Source organism: Heterocephalus glaber, unplaced genomic scaffold, assembly GCF_053883595.1.
Source record: "Heterocephalus glaber isolate CG9 unplaced genomic scaffold, H.glaber_assembly_v1.0 deba00001666, whole genome shotgun sequence".
Lineage (NCBI taxonomy): Eukaryota > Metazoa > Chordata > Mammalia > Rodentia > Bathyergidae > Heterocephalus > Heterocephalus glaber.
The window spans coordinates 5,860,493-5,879,590 of NW_028258406.1; the positions used below are offsets into that span (position 1 = coordinate 5,860,493).

At 31.4% G+C, this 19,098-nt stretch overlaps 1 pseudogene; it reads left to right on the top strand.

Annotated features, from left to right (window-relative positions):
- The first annotated feature begins 467 nt into the window (after window positions 1-467).
- On the top strand, window positions 468-1,649 carry LOC101711756 (dnaJ homolog subfamily A member 1 pseudogene; annotated as a pseudogene).
- Window positions 1,650-19,098: the final 17,449 nt, after the last annotated feature.

Genomic DNA, 19,098 nt, shown 5'->3' on the forward strand with positions numbered 1-19,098 from the left:
TTCCCCCATTTGTCTGCCCTACTTTCAACACCTCCCCTCCTCCCTATTACAAAGACTTTGTTTCCATTTTTTCCTTTTCTCATATTTATTCCTTTCTCTTCTTTCCTTTCCCCTGCAACTTTGGACCTTTTCTTCCTATTTCATATTATCTATTGTACATTTTTATTCTTATTTACATTTTCAATTTCTCACTGTAGAGAAACTATTCAATATTTACACTTGTGTGTCCTATTTATTTCACTTAAGAGTATGGCCTCAATGTGCATCCATTTAGCTATAAATGTCTGTAGTTTCTCATTCTTTATGGCTGAGCAATACTCCATTTTATGAAAACAAAACAAAACAAAACAGGAAATTTTCCAGAATGCACTGAGAGGTGGAGGAGCAGCAGCTGTATGAGCTGCTCACTGCTACACACTCCTTCCTGCTTCCCCACTCTGGCCCAGCCTGCTCACCAGCTGTAGAAAATGGTGAAAGAAACCACTTACTACGATGTTTTGGGGGTTAAATCCAATGCCACCCAAGAAGAATTGAAAAAGGCTTACAGGAAACTGGCTTTGAAGTACCACCCTGATAAGAATTCAAATGAAGGAGAAAAGTTTAAACAGATTTCTCAAATTTATGAAGTTCTCTCTGATGCCAAGAAAAGGGAATTATATGACAAAGAAGGGGAACAGGCAATTAAGGAGGGTGGAGCAGGTGGCGGTTTTGGCTCCCCTATGGATATATTTGATATGTTTTTTAGAGGAGGAGGAAGGATGCAGAGAGAAAGGAGAGGTAAAAATGTGGTACATCAGCTCTCAGTTACCTTAGAAGATTTACATAATGGTGCAACAAGGAAACTGGCTCTGCAAAAGAACATGATTTGTGACAAATGTGAAAGCCCAGGTGGTAAGAAAGGAGTTGCTGAGTGCTGTCCCAACTCCCAAGGTACTGGAATACAAATAAGAATTCATCAGATAGGACCTGAAATGGTTCAGCAAATTCAATCTGTGTGCATGGATTGCCAGGGCCATGAAGAACACATCAGTAATAAAGATAGATGAAAAAGCTGCAATGGAAGGAAGATAGAGAGAGGAAGATTCTAGAAGTTCACATTGACAAAGGCATGAAACATGGCCAGAAGATACCATTCCATGGTGAAAGAGACCAAGAACCAGGATTGGAGCCAAGAGATATTAACATTGTGTTACATCAGAAGGACCATGCTGTTTTCACTCGAGGAGAAGACCTTTTCATGTGTATGGATATACAGCTGTTTGAAGCACTGTGTGGCTTTGAAAAGCCGATCCACTCTTGACAACCAAACCATAGTCATCACCTCTCATCCAGGTCAGATTGTCAAGCGTGGAGACATCAAGTGTGTGCTAAATGAAGGCATGCCAATTTATCATAGACCATATGAAAGTTGTCTAATTTTAGAATTTAAGGTAAACTTTCCTGAAAATGGCTTTCTCTCTCCTGATAAATTCTCTTTGCTGGAAAAACTTCTACACAAGACGAAGGAAGTAGAAGAAACAGATGAAATGGATCTGGTAGAACTCGTGGACTTTGATCCAAATCAGGAAAGACGGCGCCATTATAATGGAGAAGCCTATGCGGATGATGAACATCATCCCAGAGGTGGTGTTCAGTGTCAGACCTCTTAATGGGGCAGTGAATAATATTCACTGCTGGCATTTTGTGTGCAGTAGTGAACACATGAAGGACTATAATCATCACTTGCTCACTACTTGCTATTGTTTTTGTTTCAATATTCAATTATATAGTGTTTTAAAAGTTAAATGAAAAATAAACGCAGATATAAAAGCTCTGACTTTGCCCTGTATGTATGATAACTTCAGTCTGCAAGATGAAGTTTAATGCCTGTAAAAAGTACCTAACCCTGGAGTCTGGTAGGCCATACATTGTAATTGATTGCAATTATATACATGGACAAGCTTAGACTGAAATGCTAGGTATATGTGTTGACTTTAGTATATGACCCTTCTTTGTTAATTTATGGATTAAAACTGTATTTAACTGGCAATCAGAAAAAGGAAACAGTCTGTAGAAGTGTTGTTCTATCTAGTTAATTTGTACTAAGTGGGACTCATTGTGATGTCTCTGGATTCTATTCCCTCAACTATTACTAGAAGGTGGCATAAAATATAATTTAGCCTGTGGTATCAGTAATAGAAATGATGCCTTTCTGAAGAAGGGGTTTATCATAATGCTGCTTCTTAAGGGCTTGCATTTCTAGAATTGCATTCCCTTCTCTGTGGCATCTTTTTAAATATATATAAAAAACTATGTTGACCAGTCCTGGTTGTATTCTTTTTCCTTTCTCTTTGGACCATGATAAGCCCTTAGTGACTTCAGAGCTTTGAAATAAAAGGGTAACTTTGAAATTAAAGTGAAGAGACTACATGGAAAGCTGATCTGCATGTGTAATACAAAAAGGTGTTCCTTAGGTATGTTACAGGCTTACTTTAACCCATTGGACTTATGCTCCAAAGCAACTGTAATTTAATGGTAATAGTATAGCAAATTATGGTGAATAGCTTTACTTATGTGTTTAAGTCGTGTTCACATGCTTAAATCTGGGTATCAGAATTTAAGCAATTGTTGAAATGTATGAATGTCTCCTTAATATACTAATTTACAAAGCAAAAAAATTTTTTTCATTATCCAGACTCTAGTTGATGGGCAATTGGGCTGTTTCCAAGTTTTAGCTGTTACAAACAGTGCTTCTATGAACATAGGTGTACATATATCGCTGTGGTTCTTTGAAAGAATAAACAAAATTGAGAAACCCTTAGCCAACCTTATCAAAAAAGGAAAGAAAAGGCCCCGATCTATGCAATTAGGAATTAAAAGGTGAAATTGTAAAGAACACAGCAGATATCCAGAGGATCATCGACATTTACTAGACAAACTATATGCCAATAAGATGGAAAACACAGAAGAAATGGATAGATTTCTAGATACATATGAATTACCAAAGTCAAATGAAGAAGATCTAAAAATTCTAAACAAACCAATATCAATCAATGAAATTGAAAATGTAATTAAAAACTTACCAACTAAGAAAAGCCCAGGTCCGGATGGCTTCACTGCAGAATTCTGCAAGGCATTTGGAGAACTACTGCCACTACTGTTTAAACTCTTCAATGAAATTGAAAGGGAAACAATATTCCCAAATTCATTCCTGTTCATTGGTTCTTGGCTCACCTGTCACATGCCAAGTGGAAGTAAAATGTGCTTTCGAATTGGAGTAGGTGGAGGGTGGTCGTTACTGACTCTGGATGTTCATAAACACTGACAGAGTCATAGTCACTTCAGTTAGAATACATTTGTCTGCATTTCTCCAGAATTTAATCTGTAATATCATTCAAACAGAGAGAGAGAGAGAGAGAGAGAGAGAGAGAGAGAGAGCTTATTGTTTTCATCTGTTATTTTTCCAAAACCTCATCACTATATTTTATTTTTAAATATACGTTTATTTGACATAGTTTATAGGCTTCCTCTGTCACGTATTTTCTGTTTAATAAATGTGTTTAGATACAATTCTTGATTAGTTACTTCTTAGTAATTTAAACAATTGAAATGAAAGGCAAACATATTTTACCTTGAAATGTAGACTTTCTCTCCTGAGTTTTGATCCAAATGAGTAGGTTAATTTCTGGCATCTCTCCATCTCTTTCAACACTCAGGCCTATGTAGGTGACATCTGCTTGGTAGCCATATTGGTTCAGGTTCTCTAGAAATATATATATGAAAGTTTAAGAAAATGGCGCAGTCTCTTTCAGTGTTTCAGGCAACAAATAAGCATCTTTATTATTGTCTGAGACTATTCCATGTCCTTCCTTGCATTCAGGTCTTCTAGGTTACATATTTGTACCTTGCTGGATCACAGAGCAGTTACAGTGTTTTTTATTTCTACATTGAGACACAGAAACAAAGCAGAGAGACTTGAGGGACACTTCATAAATAAATTCAGGAGTGCAGAGAAGATGTATTTCAATCCATATCTATTATATTACCTTTTTTCTTTATTGTTTGCACCAGTAAATTAAATGTTGGATTTCTATAGGGCCTAAAGTGTTTGCTTTGGCCTACTGAGACTAGCTTTATTCCAGTCATTTGGGATATGTTTGCATATACCATCTACACATTACTATACAGAATTAACTTCTTATTTTTAATGAGAAAAAATAATGTTTTTCAAAGAAGTGATTTAAATTAAAATGGCAGTAAGATTCAGCTATAAAATTGGCAATTAAAAAATAAATATGCAAAGCATGTTAAAGTTGTCAAACTTATTTTACAGTGGCATAAACAGTCTTTATTAACTGTGGTGTATGTGACAGTAATGGAATATGTGTATTCTATTTTTTTTCTTTTTCCTTATTTATATTTTCTAAATTTTCTATAGTAAATATGTATTTCATTTGTAAAAAAATATTATATATATATATCAGGTTTTTCAGAATTTTCTTCATTTGCATCATGTGCTTAATTAACATGAGCTTATTTGCTGAGTTATTCTACTGTGCTAGTTTTGAATTTTAAAATTTTAAATTGACAACAATTGTATGTTTTATAACATACAACATGGCATCTTGAAATCAGTATGCATTATTGGAGAATGGATAAATTGAGATAAGTAACCTAGGTATTGTTTCACATTCTTATTTTATCATCTTTTGTGATAAGAACTCTCAAAATCTACTGTTTTTTGCAATTTTCAATAATATCACACAATGTGAGAAATTTTCCTAGCAATGATGATTAGATATAATTAGAACAATGAAATACAAGTGCATACAAAATGATAATATTGACTATTTTTAGGATTTAAAAAATAGAAGCATAACTAAAGCATTTTCTTATTGAACATGCTACATTTATCATTGTACATTTTATTGTGCTACATTTATCATTAGTCCAGATATTGGAATTTTAGAAGTCATGCTTTATTACTTAAAAGGAGATTAATAAATAAAAGTACAGACTGCAAATTTGTTTATTACCATTCCTCATGCTTTTGTATTAACAAAAAAAATATTTGTAACGTTTTCCATTGCACAATTTTATTTAGTATTAAGTTAAACCTCTGATCATTCTTACATAGCATTCCTTTAGTAATTAACTATGTAGTATTATTATGTCCTTCATTTTATCATCACATAAATGTTATATTAACTATTATGTAATCTATGCACCAAGTCCAAAAATGATTCTAAGTAGTTCATTTTCTTATTTCTACTGAACTCATTTCTTAGTGCTAAATTATAAAAAATATTGAATTATGAATGCTTAATTCAGAACAAAATTACTGAAAAATATACTAAACTTTATCTATGAAAGTACCAATACCTTAGTGGTCAAATACAATAGAACAGATAAACATGAGCTCTATCTATTTTTCAACCTAATAAGTAAAGTAGAGCAAACATACAATGACATAAATGATATGGGTATAATTAAGCAAACTCAAAATTGTGCAAATTCTTTTAATAATTTAATATATCTTGGAGTATCTGATATGTTTTTCATAATTTCCTGGTTATCTAATAGTTTTAAAGAAATAATTTGGTGGAAAATACATGTAGTGTAAGTTGTTGTGTAAATAATAAGACATGAGAAAGTATACAGATAATTATATATGAAGGAGGCAAGGGAGACCTTACCCTTTACTATGTATTTCCTTAGTAGAATGATATGTTTCATAGTTTAATATACTCCTTTATGAATATGTGTTTAATTCTGTATAATTAAATATGAATCTTTTCATAAAACTTATTATAAATAGTGTGCATTCACAATTGAGAAAATACATAATATACATATATTTGATATGTGAAGCAATAGTATCAAGTTTATGGTATCAACTTAAATGTAACATTGAATTAACTGGGTTGATATTTTGTAAATGTTTATAGTCATATTTAGGTATATGAGAAATTATGTTTTTATAGGAATTTATAATATTTATATTATAAACAAAGAGATACTGGTGTTCTACATCAAAAAGGAATCCAAAAAGTACCATAGAGGATGAGAATTGAAAAGATAACATAACAGGAATGGTGAAGTGATAATAATTTATGTAACTCTTGATTGTGATTTGGAAATGAAGAACAGAACCATTTGCAGAGCACTTTTGAAGGAGGGGGAAAAGCTTTACAGTTTTCATAGCTTCTGTACAATCAGCTGAAGGGGAATCTGATTCAACAGTTAAGCAAAGAAAGAAATTTAAAAATTTATAACTGTATTTCACCATTTATCTTTTAAAATGTACAGAACAGAAGTTCTAGGTATTTTTTCCCTTTCTTTACAAAGGAGATTGAATCAGTTCCCTCTTCAACTGATTACATCAAGAGTAGTTAAAACAATCTGAAATCTAACTTGTAGAAGCTCTTCATATCTTCATATGCTCAGAAAACTAATGTTAAGAGATATGTTTCCACAATTTATTTTCTTAAAAATTGCCCTCTAGTAATAAGGAAAAGGAAAAAAAAAACAGTTTCATTTGTAAACTATAAAACTGGTCATATACTTATAAAATTATGATTTGATGGATTAAATATAAAATGTTTATTGGAAGAAAACAGAACCATTTATTTTTCCATCTGCCTACCTACCTGTGTGTTTCATGTAAATATAACCATGTAATGTTTTTTATTACAGAAAAGATACAAAAGTGGAGGGAAAAGACAGGAAAAAATTATGCATAAAATATGTCCTATCTTAAACTTAGCTTCTTAAGCCTATTCTAATACAAAGGTCACATAAAAAACCTGATATTTCTAAAATAATATAAAAATATTTCTATAATATGAAATCAATTTCAGGCTTTCCCAGAGCTGGATTTGAATTGAAACTTGGACCTCACTCATGTTAGACAAATTCTCAACCACTGAGTTGTAGCTCTAACTCAATTTAAATCTTTACTTAAGACTCCTGGAAATGTATAATGCAATTCCATGTATAAAACATACAGAACTTTTAATTCTCTTTTATTTAATTTATTTTTATAGCGCCTCACATTAATAATACTCCAACATTTTTAATACCAACCCAAACTTTCAAAAAATGTTTTCAGGTGCTAATTCTGTCCTGAAAACTTTCTCATTTTTCCTTTCTCCCTGAGTTTAAAGATTTCTTCCTCCAATAACTCTTCACCATACTGACAATCAAAGCATACCAGTGCATCTCAATTATTCTGCTTACTCCAGTTTCCTTGATTATATACTAAAAAGACCTAAGAATTTAAGTAGAAAAAAAGGCAAATGGGCAAATGAATAACTTTTGTGATATTAATTCCTATGTTAATATTTTACTATCCACTCTTTCACTTTGTCAGAAACATATACGCTTATATTTAAGATATCATCACATAATGAAATAAGTGGTCAAGTACCATGTACTGGTTTATATAAACTTTAAAGATTGCCAATAGAAATGCATCATTATCATTACCATTTTTTAAACTCTAATGTTTTAGAGGCTCATCATAGGCACTTCACCTCCTCAGTGAACTTTTTTACACTAACATTTACACTTAGTTTGTAAAACTGAGTTTGTTTTAAAAAAACCTCCATATAACTTGCAGCTGGAACGTTTTACTTCATGCAGTATTGTATATGGATGTCATTGTTGTATAAAATACATGTGCAACCCATCAGTAATAATACAATGTAATCATAAAGAGATAGATATAGATAAATATATAGGTATATTTTCCTACTTAGATAAGAACAAGGTGTTAATGTAACTGAAAATATAAGAGAACACTGTTTGGTTTCCCCAAAGGCCTAGACCAAGTTCTGCAAAAATTATACAGACTTTATCCAAAACATAATCTTTCAGTGTCAGCCGTTCACCTACTTCCGACTTAGGAACAAGTTGCCAATGTTTTATGGACTTTGAATCTATCACTACAAGAGCAGGGGACAGAGGTCATTACCTGCTCCTTCTAGGCTACTTAAAGAAGAGCCAATAAGGGCAAAGTTTGATGGCCAAAGGGTCTGTGAGGTTCTCAAGGCCACTTGTGGGCATCGTGGAAAGGATTTGGACTATACAGCTTTGAGAGGAGCAAGAACTAAGTAAGAGAATTTCCTGCTGGGGAATCTCAACAGAAATAGCAGCATCAGGCTGGGGGTAAGAAAGAAATCTTTAAATTTTAGAGATTGGCATTTGTTCTTGAGAAATTCCAGAAAGAAATATCTCCTAATAGTCTACAGAAGCCTCTGTGCAAAAAGAACATATTTGAGAAATAAACTTCCTACAGGATTGGTAAGGTTAGATTAAATCCATATTGAATGAGGTAAATGCTTACTTTTATTTTCCTTTCTGGATTCTCTGTTTCAAATTTGTGGGGCTTAAAATAGCATTCAGAATGTTAGAACCAATGCAATAAAAATGAGAGAAGAAAATAATCATATACTATTTCCCCAGTTGTAGTTTTCAGTCTTATCTGAGGAAAGTGAGAGAAGCTATATGAAGTTTGAGGAATTTTATTTATATTGGTTTGAAAAAGTGGCAAAAAATTTGCCATCTACTCCTCAGACAAAGGACTAATATCTAAAATATGTAAAGAAATAAAAATATTAGATGGTCCAAATTTAAAGCCCAATTTACAAATAAATATACACTTCACAGTTGAAATACAAAGCAAACAGAAAAAAAATACAAAGCATACATAAAAAAAATGTTCAAGATCTCTGGCCATTTGAAAAATGCAAATTAAAACAACACAGATTCCATCTCACTCCAGAAAGCATGGCTTGTTAGGCTATGTGAGAAAGGAACCCTTCTCCATTGTTGATGGGAATGTAAACTGATGCAATCAATATGGAAATCAGTACGGAGATTCTTCAAAAAACTAAAAATAGATATTCTATTTGACCCAGTTATTCCCCTTCTAGGTATCCGCCTAAAGAGTTAAAGCATCATACCACAGTGATATATGCATATCTATCTATCTATCTATCTATCTATCTATCTATCTATATAACAGCTAAATTTATAAGAGCTAAGTCTTAGATAAAGTCTGTATGTCTATGAACAGATGAATGAAAAGAAAATGTGCTATCTGTACACAATGGCTTCCTACACTGGAATAAAAAAGGATAGATACAGTTGAGCCATTTTTAGGAAATGGATGCTCCTTGATACCATAAGATTAAGTAAGTAACTCAGACATACAAGTTTGAATATCATATGGTTTCTCTTACAAGAAAACTTTTATACATATATATGAAATGTATGTATATATTATGAAATGCAAGACAGATAATAGGAAAGGGAAGAGAAAAAAGATATTACAATCCAGCAACATACTGTATCTCAAAGTATACCTTTTGTTCGTACAATTATCTTGCATGTTTTATATGTTCATTGGCCTAGTTAGTCTGATTTTTAATCTGCATATATGATAAATAACTTTATTATTTGTTATAAGATGTTTAAATGATCCTGCTGCTGGAAAAATAAAAGGGAGCAGAGGGAAGGGGAAAATAAAAGAATGGAAATGTGCTATGTACATGTACCAATTCCCTACAGTGAATGCTGTCATTATGTACTACAAGCACGTACTAATAAAAGTCAAAACATATTTAAATTTATTAAAAAAAATCTTTTTATTATCTGAAAGTAACAAAAATAGCTAGAAACTTTGCCCAAGTTTATGTCAAAATGGCAAAATTTAGTACACAAGTAACTTTATTGGAATGTTAGTGAGGAACAATAAAATTGCTTTCTGCTCCCGTCTTTGAGAGCAATTCACTCAATAAATGTTCAAATGTAATTAGAAATTTAGAAAAACAATGATAGAAAAATTATTTCTTATTTTTTCTAGTAAAATAACAATGATGTAAATATTTTACTATGTAATCTGAACTTTAAAGTTATATGGAATAAAAATGGAAAATAAAAAGGAGAAGAAAGTTGGGTCTAAATTCAAGTTATAAAATAATGTGTTATTTTCTATGAACTATACCTGCTTGCATAGTGTTTAGAAGACCTTAGTTATACTAATTAATGTTTGTTAACCAAGTAATTTAAGTTGGAAATTCAATTCATTATTTTAATTGGAATTTTGTGTAAATATTATTATTATTATTACTGGAGTTCCATAATGAAAACTTCTCAAAATAAAATTTTACTATTTATGCCATCTTTATATATTAAATAAAATAAATTATATTGTTAAAGTGGAATTTTTCGTTGTTTTTGATAAATACATTAAACTTCCTAAGGATTATAAATTCTCTTTTTAGACAGGGGAAAAAGTATTATAGAAACTAACATTTCTTATGAGTATTTAACCAGAACCTCTGGGCATTTTTAATTACTTTTTAAATCCAAATATCTGTGAACCTTTAATCTACTAATGTATTTGAAGTTTCATTTTAGTGATGAAACTATATACATAGACTATGAAGCTATGAGTATTTTGGAAATTTTTTCTTAATATGGAGTTTTTGAAATAACAGAATTATGTCCACCACATGTGTAAACAGTACAGATATATTACCTACCTTCTTGAGACTAGAATGCATATACACTTTATTAATTTTTTGTTTCAAGTTGTTTTACGTTTGACCAGTAGTTTTGGCAGTTGGGTCCTATATCCCTTTGACATTTCCTCATCCTTATGTTGCTATTTTTGGCATATGATTAGTTTTCATTCTCATAGAAAATTTCTTCTAAAGAGAAGAGGAAGAAAAGGTAATTGATAGTAAAATAAGGGACAAATGGTACCTGAAACCAAGTGCTGTATCAAAGTTAACATCAACAGTGATAAATCAGCTTTGCACTTCATACCTTTGATCCAGTGTGATGAGAATGATATTTTACCTCTCTGGTGTTCCTGCTAAATGTCCATAACATGGTTTGGAATACGAGAACTAGCAGACAAACTTTAGTGAGAAAACTTCCGTAAAATAACTCAAAAGCGAGGAAACAAGTAGTCCTCAAGAACAACAAAAGTTTGAAAAATAACCCAGCTAAGAAGAGAATATAAAGAAATGAAAATTAGATGTAGTGTGGTGTATTGAATAGGACCATGAAATTTAAAATAGATTATTACATGAAAGTTAAAGAAAACTAAATTTTGGTTAATAATAACTATTTATTTTTATGTGCTTTATAATTATGATAAATGTGTCATTAATGTAAGATATTAATAATGGAGGAAAATTTCTTTGGAGTACAAGGTAGCTATGTTCACTACTTTTGAAAATACAAAGTTACTCTAAAATGAAAATATTATTTATAAGGGAAATATTAAGAGAATAAATGATAATATAGAATAGGTATATAAAAAATGCAATAGGAACTTTAAAGAAAAAATGCAATAGGAACTTTACACTCAAGTTTAAACTGATTTACTTTTCATACTTAATTTTTAAAATTAATTTTACTGGTACATTTTTGACATATATAATGATCATATTCATCACAGAGAATTTCCACCTGTAAATAGTATCTTTTAATTCTCCCCCCCCCCCGCGCCTTCCTTTCAATCCTTCTTCCCTTCTCCATTTACAAAACTTTGCTTCCATTGTTTTCCTTCCATCCTTTGTTTTTTTTTATCCCTATTCCCTGGGAAGGAAGGAAATAGGCATATTTAATTTAAAATAAGGATTTTAACCCCTCCCTCCCATATATGAAATGCCAATTCTACATACAGATTAGCTAGACAAATATAAATAATATATGTAGTATTATTTAAACTATAATAAAGCTAGTTATTGACAAATCTGTTAAAAAATTGAAAGAAGAAATTCATTTGCACACATTCAGATGTCTCTTCTCGATTCTTTGAAGAACGTACCGCAGGCTTTGTCAGTTTCCATTTTAGCTTTTAGTAGCTTTCTATGGTTGAGACTATATAGTAATTCATAGTATGCAGGCTGAGATGGTTTAGCTACTAGTTCCCACTCTTTTGTGACTCCTTTGTGAACCACTACAGTTCAATTAAATTAGAATCTCTGTAGTTAGTATCAATATTTTAAAAATATTTTCAAGTGATTGTAAATTTTAGTCAAATTGAGAGTGACTGTGTCCCATGGATGTCCTGGATGTGCACCTCCATATGATGCTGAACTCCTTTTTGTGATTGTACATTCAGCCCAGAAATTAGGTTATATAGGTAAAAGCACTAGCGTTTGCTTTTGCTCTTATGCGGAGTGTAAATTTTTCTTCTCTTCTATTTTTTTCATTACTAGCTGTCGCTTTATCTGTTATAGAACCTGATGTTTGCTTTTATTTATAAACTCCATTGTTTGCTGCCGTAAATGAAGTTTTAAAGATACTACTGTCATTTGTTCTTTGCAGTGCTCTAGCACTGTCTTCTCCATGGTGCTACCATTGGCTCTGGGATTTAGATTTGTACAGAAGGTTGTACTTTGCAATTTCATGTATTGTGTTTCTTGTCACTTTAAACAAGGAATACAAATTAGTTTCTTTAATTTACTTTTTTATTTGTTTGTTTGTTTTGAGACAAGGTTATGCTCTGCAGTTTAGGATGGTTTTGAACTTACTATATATCCAGGCCTCAAGCTGGCTGTGCTTCTCCTGCCTCAGCATCCTGGGTGCTGGGATTACAAGCATTTGCACCTGCACCCTACACACAGGTAGATTTAAAAGCAAATTTAATTATAGACATAATCAGTCAAACAGATCAACAATTTCCTGTAACTAAATGAACCAACCCAAGAGAATATATTGGATGGATGCTGAATTCTTACAACTTTCTGTGGAATTCACATGTTTATTTCTAAGCCACCTGTTGCTTGGTAATCAGGTTTTTGGCCCCTTGCTCCTGCTGCTGCTGCCACCGCCATTATGCTTAGTATAGGAATCACTCAATCACTGCTAAAAATTTGCTTAAAAGCCAAGATTATATTGATCCCAGTTATAGGAAACCAATACAACTTACAGAAGATTATATGTTGCTTTGTTTGTGTGTTTGTTTGTTTGTTTTGTACTGGGGATTCAACACAGGACCTTGTGCTTTCCAGGCTGGCACTGTGCCACTGAGCTACATCCCCAGCACTATATGTTTATTTTGAAAACTGTGAAAAGTTCAAATTTTTTGCTGAAATGTACACAATCTGAACAAAAATTTTGCTATTAATTAAAATATAATAAATTCCTCTTTTGCATCATACCCCAATTCTACCATTTGACAGGTATTTTGCAGGAAGTGTGAGAAGTATGGTCAACCCATTTGGTTTGGGAAAACATAATTTTTCAACTGGCAATTTGTACTCAGAGTAGTGAAAGTATCCAGATGGTTTTAGATTTTACATGACATCTTGGCAGTAGATATTTATCATAATAACATGAACCTTTCATATCAATTAAAGGAAAGTGAACATAAATGTGAAGACAAAATTATTACAGGTCACTTCCTTGTTAAATAGTTACAGAAATACAGAGTGGTAGAAGTGTATAAACATCGTCAAAACTGTGCAACAGGAGCAAAATTCAAAATAAATTCAAATGCAAACTTTACTTCTTATGTGATGGGTTTCAGAATATGAACTTCCTCAGTCCTTTATGATTTGCAAAATGATGATAGCTAAGAGAAGTGGCTATTTTTAAATATTCCTGTATATGTGCGTTCATAGCAATGATACAGTTTGTATCACACATATAGTTTAATTTATCAAAACTTTAAAAGTAACCTGCTCATTGATCTGTTTTTTTGCAGAGCAAATTGTACATACTTGATTTAAGATATGCATAGATTTATACAGAATTGTTTCTAATGTCTAGATTATTAAGTATGAGAATAATTCTATTTGATAAATTTATCTATATATCTAATTTTAACCTGGTATTTGAACTATTATATACTCTATATTTAGCAAAAATTTGCAGATCAATGCATATTCAAAGTACGGATCATCTTTCTTTATCTCTTGTCACAGAGATTTTGAAATTTACAGAATATTGATAGCGTAATACAGTGTCCATAATATCTAAATGATATATATTTAGAATCAGAATTCATCTTAAGCACCATCGCATCAATATAATTGGTAAGGAAACTCTAGAAAGTAGAGGGATTACCCAAATCAGTGTATCTGAAATAACTGAAATCACAGATACTCTGTTCTCAATTGTCCTTGAAAAAGTATATTTTACATTTGTTTTGTTTTATTAATGCCTTTCTTATTGTTCATTTTTTCACATCTTGACCATCAAAAATTAATCCAAGCAGAAGATTTAGATTTATTTTAATACACATGAAAGTTCTCTTTATAAAGACATTTTCTGTATCTAAAGGAATTAATTAAATCATCTACAGTGTTTCCAGTCAAGGATAAGTAATTTTAACGTTGCAACATTTTTTGATGGCATTGTCTGATTCTTCAAAGGTTGTCAATATTTCTTCCTTTTGTAAAATGTTTTTCCTTATTCTCTCAGTAGAGTCTGCATACCTTAGTTTTTCATCACGGAAGCATATCAAATTATCTAATAAGAGCTTTTAAAGAGATTACAATAGCAAACCAAAAATGCTGAAGTCACTAGCCATAATTTTGTTGTTATTCTAGCCTTTTTGCTCCTGTTGTTCTGCATTTATGTATCATCTTGCTATCTGAATTTGTCTTATAATCATCATCTTCTAGCTATCTTCAGATATTAGGCAGAATCTATAATAGCTAATGAAGAAATGCAATGATAATTTACTCATGAACTGTCTGTCCCATTTGTGACTAATAACATATTTTCTCTTTAATTTGGATCATTCTTATATGCAGTTGCCAGAAAATCCCAGGAGAGTGGAATTTGGCTCATAATTTCCATATAATTCTTTTACATTTGTATGCCTTTTCAATATCTGAATTCACATTAAGATAACACGTTTCTTCATGAGGTGAGACTTTGGCATTTTACCAATTTTTCTTCCATCTTGTTTAGCATTAGATTAATTGCATCTTCACTGTTCTTCATACTGACAAGTAGAATATTAAGCTGTAAAATATTTTATACCATAAAATTGAGCTGGAAAGAGTATAAATATAAAATTAAACAAAGAAATTACATGCAAGCATTTAAAATATACAAGAATGCTTTTTCTTACACCGTGAAACATAACATGTAGTAACAATTATTTGATATTTATCCACAGTTATTTATGCTACATCAAATCTACTTTCTTTCTAAATGGGCAAGAATAAATTCTTTTCAAACTAATATTACCACTCATCATTTACATAATGGGAAAATTATCTACAAACACAGAAGGGTTATTGTTTTATCAGTCACTAGTTAGACTTTGGTATTTATTTGTTCATATATTTTCAGTATACTCTTATTTCACATATACATATAGACTGCTCAACAAAAATGAAATGTGAAATCGTCATGTAATAAAAAACTACTTTGGGGCCAGGGATTTAGCTCCGTTGTTCTGCAGCCTGCCTCGCAAGTGCAAGGTGACGAGTTTGATCCCCGGTCCCCCCCGCCAAAAAAAAAATCTACTTTGAATCAAGAGATTTCCACTAATAATTTGTGTGATACCAAATTTCTGGGATTTTTCAGTTTCTTTTCCATTATTTAAAAATTTGAAATTACCTTTATTAAGACTTCTATTTACAATTGCTATGGAGCCATTTGTGCTTGTGTTTCACATCATTTAAAGTATCATGTGTCTTTTTCTTTAATCATTTCATTGTCTCCTTTTCAGATGATTTTTACATATACTAAAATTGTGTAATGGTTAAGTTGAGAGAATATATCAGGTGAAAGCACAATCATAGTGAATCTTCACGACATGGACTTTCCCATCCGTGTTTTCTCATTAAGCTTGACCAAAACCTTGTATTGAAACTGTGTAGAGGAGGTATGAGAAGTAATGAATCACTGAGGTAACAGTAAGTAAAACTATGATTTATGAATGGACCACTAAGATTATAGTATACAAATGAAGAAACTCTAAAAGAGGCATTGTTAATTTTAGATTCCCCCATAAATAATGGTTTTCATCAGTATTTAGAAGATGTTTACCAAGTAATTTTCTGAGGGAAGATCCCTTTTTTTTTTTTTACTGAATTCTTATAAGTACATGCTCATTGAGTAAGCATTAGCCATACCAGTATGAATAATATACAGTGGTTTGTGTGTGTGTGAATGTGTGTGTATTTTGATGTGCATGGAGGAAGCATTTTTCTGAGGGTCTGCAAAATTGAAAATAACAACTAAGGGATTTACTATTTCTAGCATTAGGTAGAAAAATTTGATGAACTATCTTTACAAAATATAAATTTATACAGAATATAAAATATGCCATATTTGATCATTAGATGTTTTACAATACATGTGTGATGAACACCTATTACTACCAGAATCTGTGCTGCATACAGGAAACACAGAGTTGAATGAAACAAGCTCCACCTACTGCGATTACAATGTAAAGAGAGACACAGAAACAGTACTGACTCTTCTACTTGGTACAAGATGAGGTAAGTGCAATGAGATGTCATGTAAAAACAAAAAAATGTGTAGCTGGTATTTAATTTTTTCTTGAGAATAAATCTTCCATTCATTTATTGCAAAAATACTAGATGAGGTCTGGTGCAGTCAGGTTGTTATGGCCATAGACTGTAAAAATATTAGAATAAAAAGTTCCCCAAATCAAATTCAAAGTCAAAATAAAAGTCTGGCTGTACTTATAAAGGTAGATTTGTCTTTTATATACACTTCAGTTGACTCTATACATTATTTGAAGAGTAAGTAAATGTTTTCTGTTTAAGCACGCCAGAGGATAATTTCTTGCTATTCTACTGGAAACGTGTGTGTATATATGTGCGTTTGTGTGTGTAAATGTTTATTAACTTTTAAACAAAGATGCCTATTATTGGCATTCATGGCTGCCATGAAAAACATTTTGAATCTATCATAAAATTCTAATATTCAGCAGATTTATTTTATGTTCACAGTGTTTATAAGCACTATGCTTAACTCACAAAGACGTTTAAAATTAATAACGTTTCTGAAACCAAAAATGTGAACATCATTTACAACATTCCTGAATTTTTTCTCACCCTCTCACCCTGAATCCAGTCCATCAAAGGATCATACCAAGTCTACCTCCAACCTATGATTTAAATGTGCTTACTTTTCCTGCCCCTCATTATCCTTTCCCTCAGCCTGCCATCATTCATCTCTGTCCTAAACTAACTCATATTACTAATGTAATAATAATTGTATTATTAATTTTAATTTTATTTTTCACTCTCTCAATTAATGTTTTCCACAGCATAAAAAATTATCTTTAAACAACAAATCATCACTCATTAAAAAACTTTAACAGTATTATTAATACACTCTATTCTTAAAAAAGTGCTGAGAGTGAATATAAACATTTTATCACAAAAAAGATAACTGTGTGAGATAATGTATATTATAATTAGCTACATTTAGCCATTCCACAATGTATGTATACTTGTAAACATTATGTTGTACATTAGGTTTTATGGGTGTACATAGAATTTTCTGTCAATTAAAAAAAAACTTACAAGGTCCACATTGATTTCAGGAAAATATCTAAGCTTTGTATCAAACAAGGTCTTAAATAATCAACCCTCTACTTATCTTTTTGTCTTGTTCTACTTTTCTTCTCTGTGCCTATTCCTGTTAAGAATTTGTCCAGTTAGGAAATTTCTACATTTCCAGTAGCCCAATACTTTACTACCTAACACCCACTCATCTTTCAGATTAGAGCTAATATGTTACCTTAAATGTCCAACCGGGAACTCCTGAATCTATCCTGCCATTATTAGAACACCTACCACACTGTTTGTAGTCCTCTTCTCAAATTTCCTGTCACTTATGACAGTGTAAACTCAGTCAAAGAAAACATTTCAATCTCATAACATAGCCCAGGATTAACCACATGAAAGTACTTTAGCTGAAGAGCAAAGGGAGTTAAATATATATATATATATATTTAAAAATATATATATAATATATAACATTATATATTGTATAATGGATATATAATATAAATACATTATAATGTATAATGATATGTAATGTATAATATATCATATAGCAAATAGATTATATATTTATTTATATATTATATGTAATATATATATTCTAAAAATAAAAATGCTAAGACTAAGTTGACTTGGAAGTTCTCAAATTATAAACATATTCCCATGTCAGATATATTCTGTCAATTCTTAACTTGGGTTTATTAATATAAGCTATGCAGTAGAAAATTAGCAAGTAATCTGAGAATTCCAAAAAAGCAACATGTATTAGAAGTGAAAGAGCCATGAAATTTGACTTATAAATCCATCAACTGTTCATGTAAGCTTGTGTTATGGAAAATAAAGGCAAACTGAAAGTGGTTTTCTTTTTAAACATACATTCTTTCTTTTTTTCTATCTTCACAAAAGGTTGAATTTCAACATTGAGATTACTAAATATAATTAATATCTGGCCTTATGATCTGTATAAAAGAGACTTTCACTCCATTTTACTAATGTCGGATTTTGGGAGACCTTTAAATTCACTCCTGAAATGGTGACTACAGTGAATTCTGCTGTTCCTGGTAAATTGGAAGCTGAATATTTAGGGAAGTTAGGATTCTAATTCTCCATCATGTATTTCCGAGTCAAGTGGTAGTAATATTTTCCCATAAGAAATAAATGATTGCTACTTTGAATTCTTCAACTGTATTTTCTCTTTTTTCTTAAATGTGTAAAATATTAGACATTCAAACTTTGATGTTTAATTTTCTATGTTTGAAACATGTACATTTGAATTTATCACTCTTTGAGAATAGCCAGGATTTAATATTTTCTCAGTAAGCAAGGAAAAGACCAACTAGATTTTTCAAAGCTAATACCACCCCCCAATTTCTTGAGAAATGTTATTCAGTCTTGGATCTTTTGATGTAAGTATTTAATTCCACTAATCTTGACAACATTTTAATTTTTTTTTTTTTTGGTACTAGGGATTGAACTCGGGTCCTTGAGCTTGTGCAGAAGGTGGCGAAATCACTGAGCTAAATCCCCGGCCCAACATTTTAATTTTATACGTTGAGTTAGATCACCTACTTTTTCCTGCCTCAAAACATAA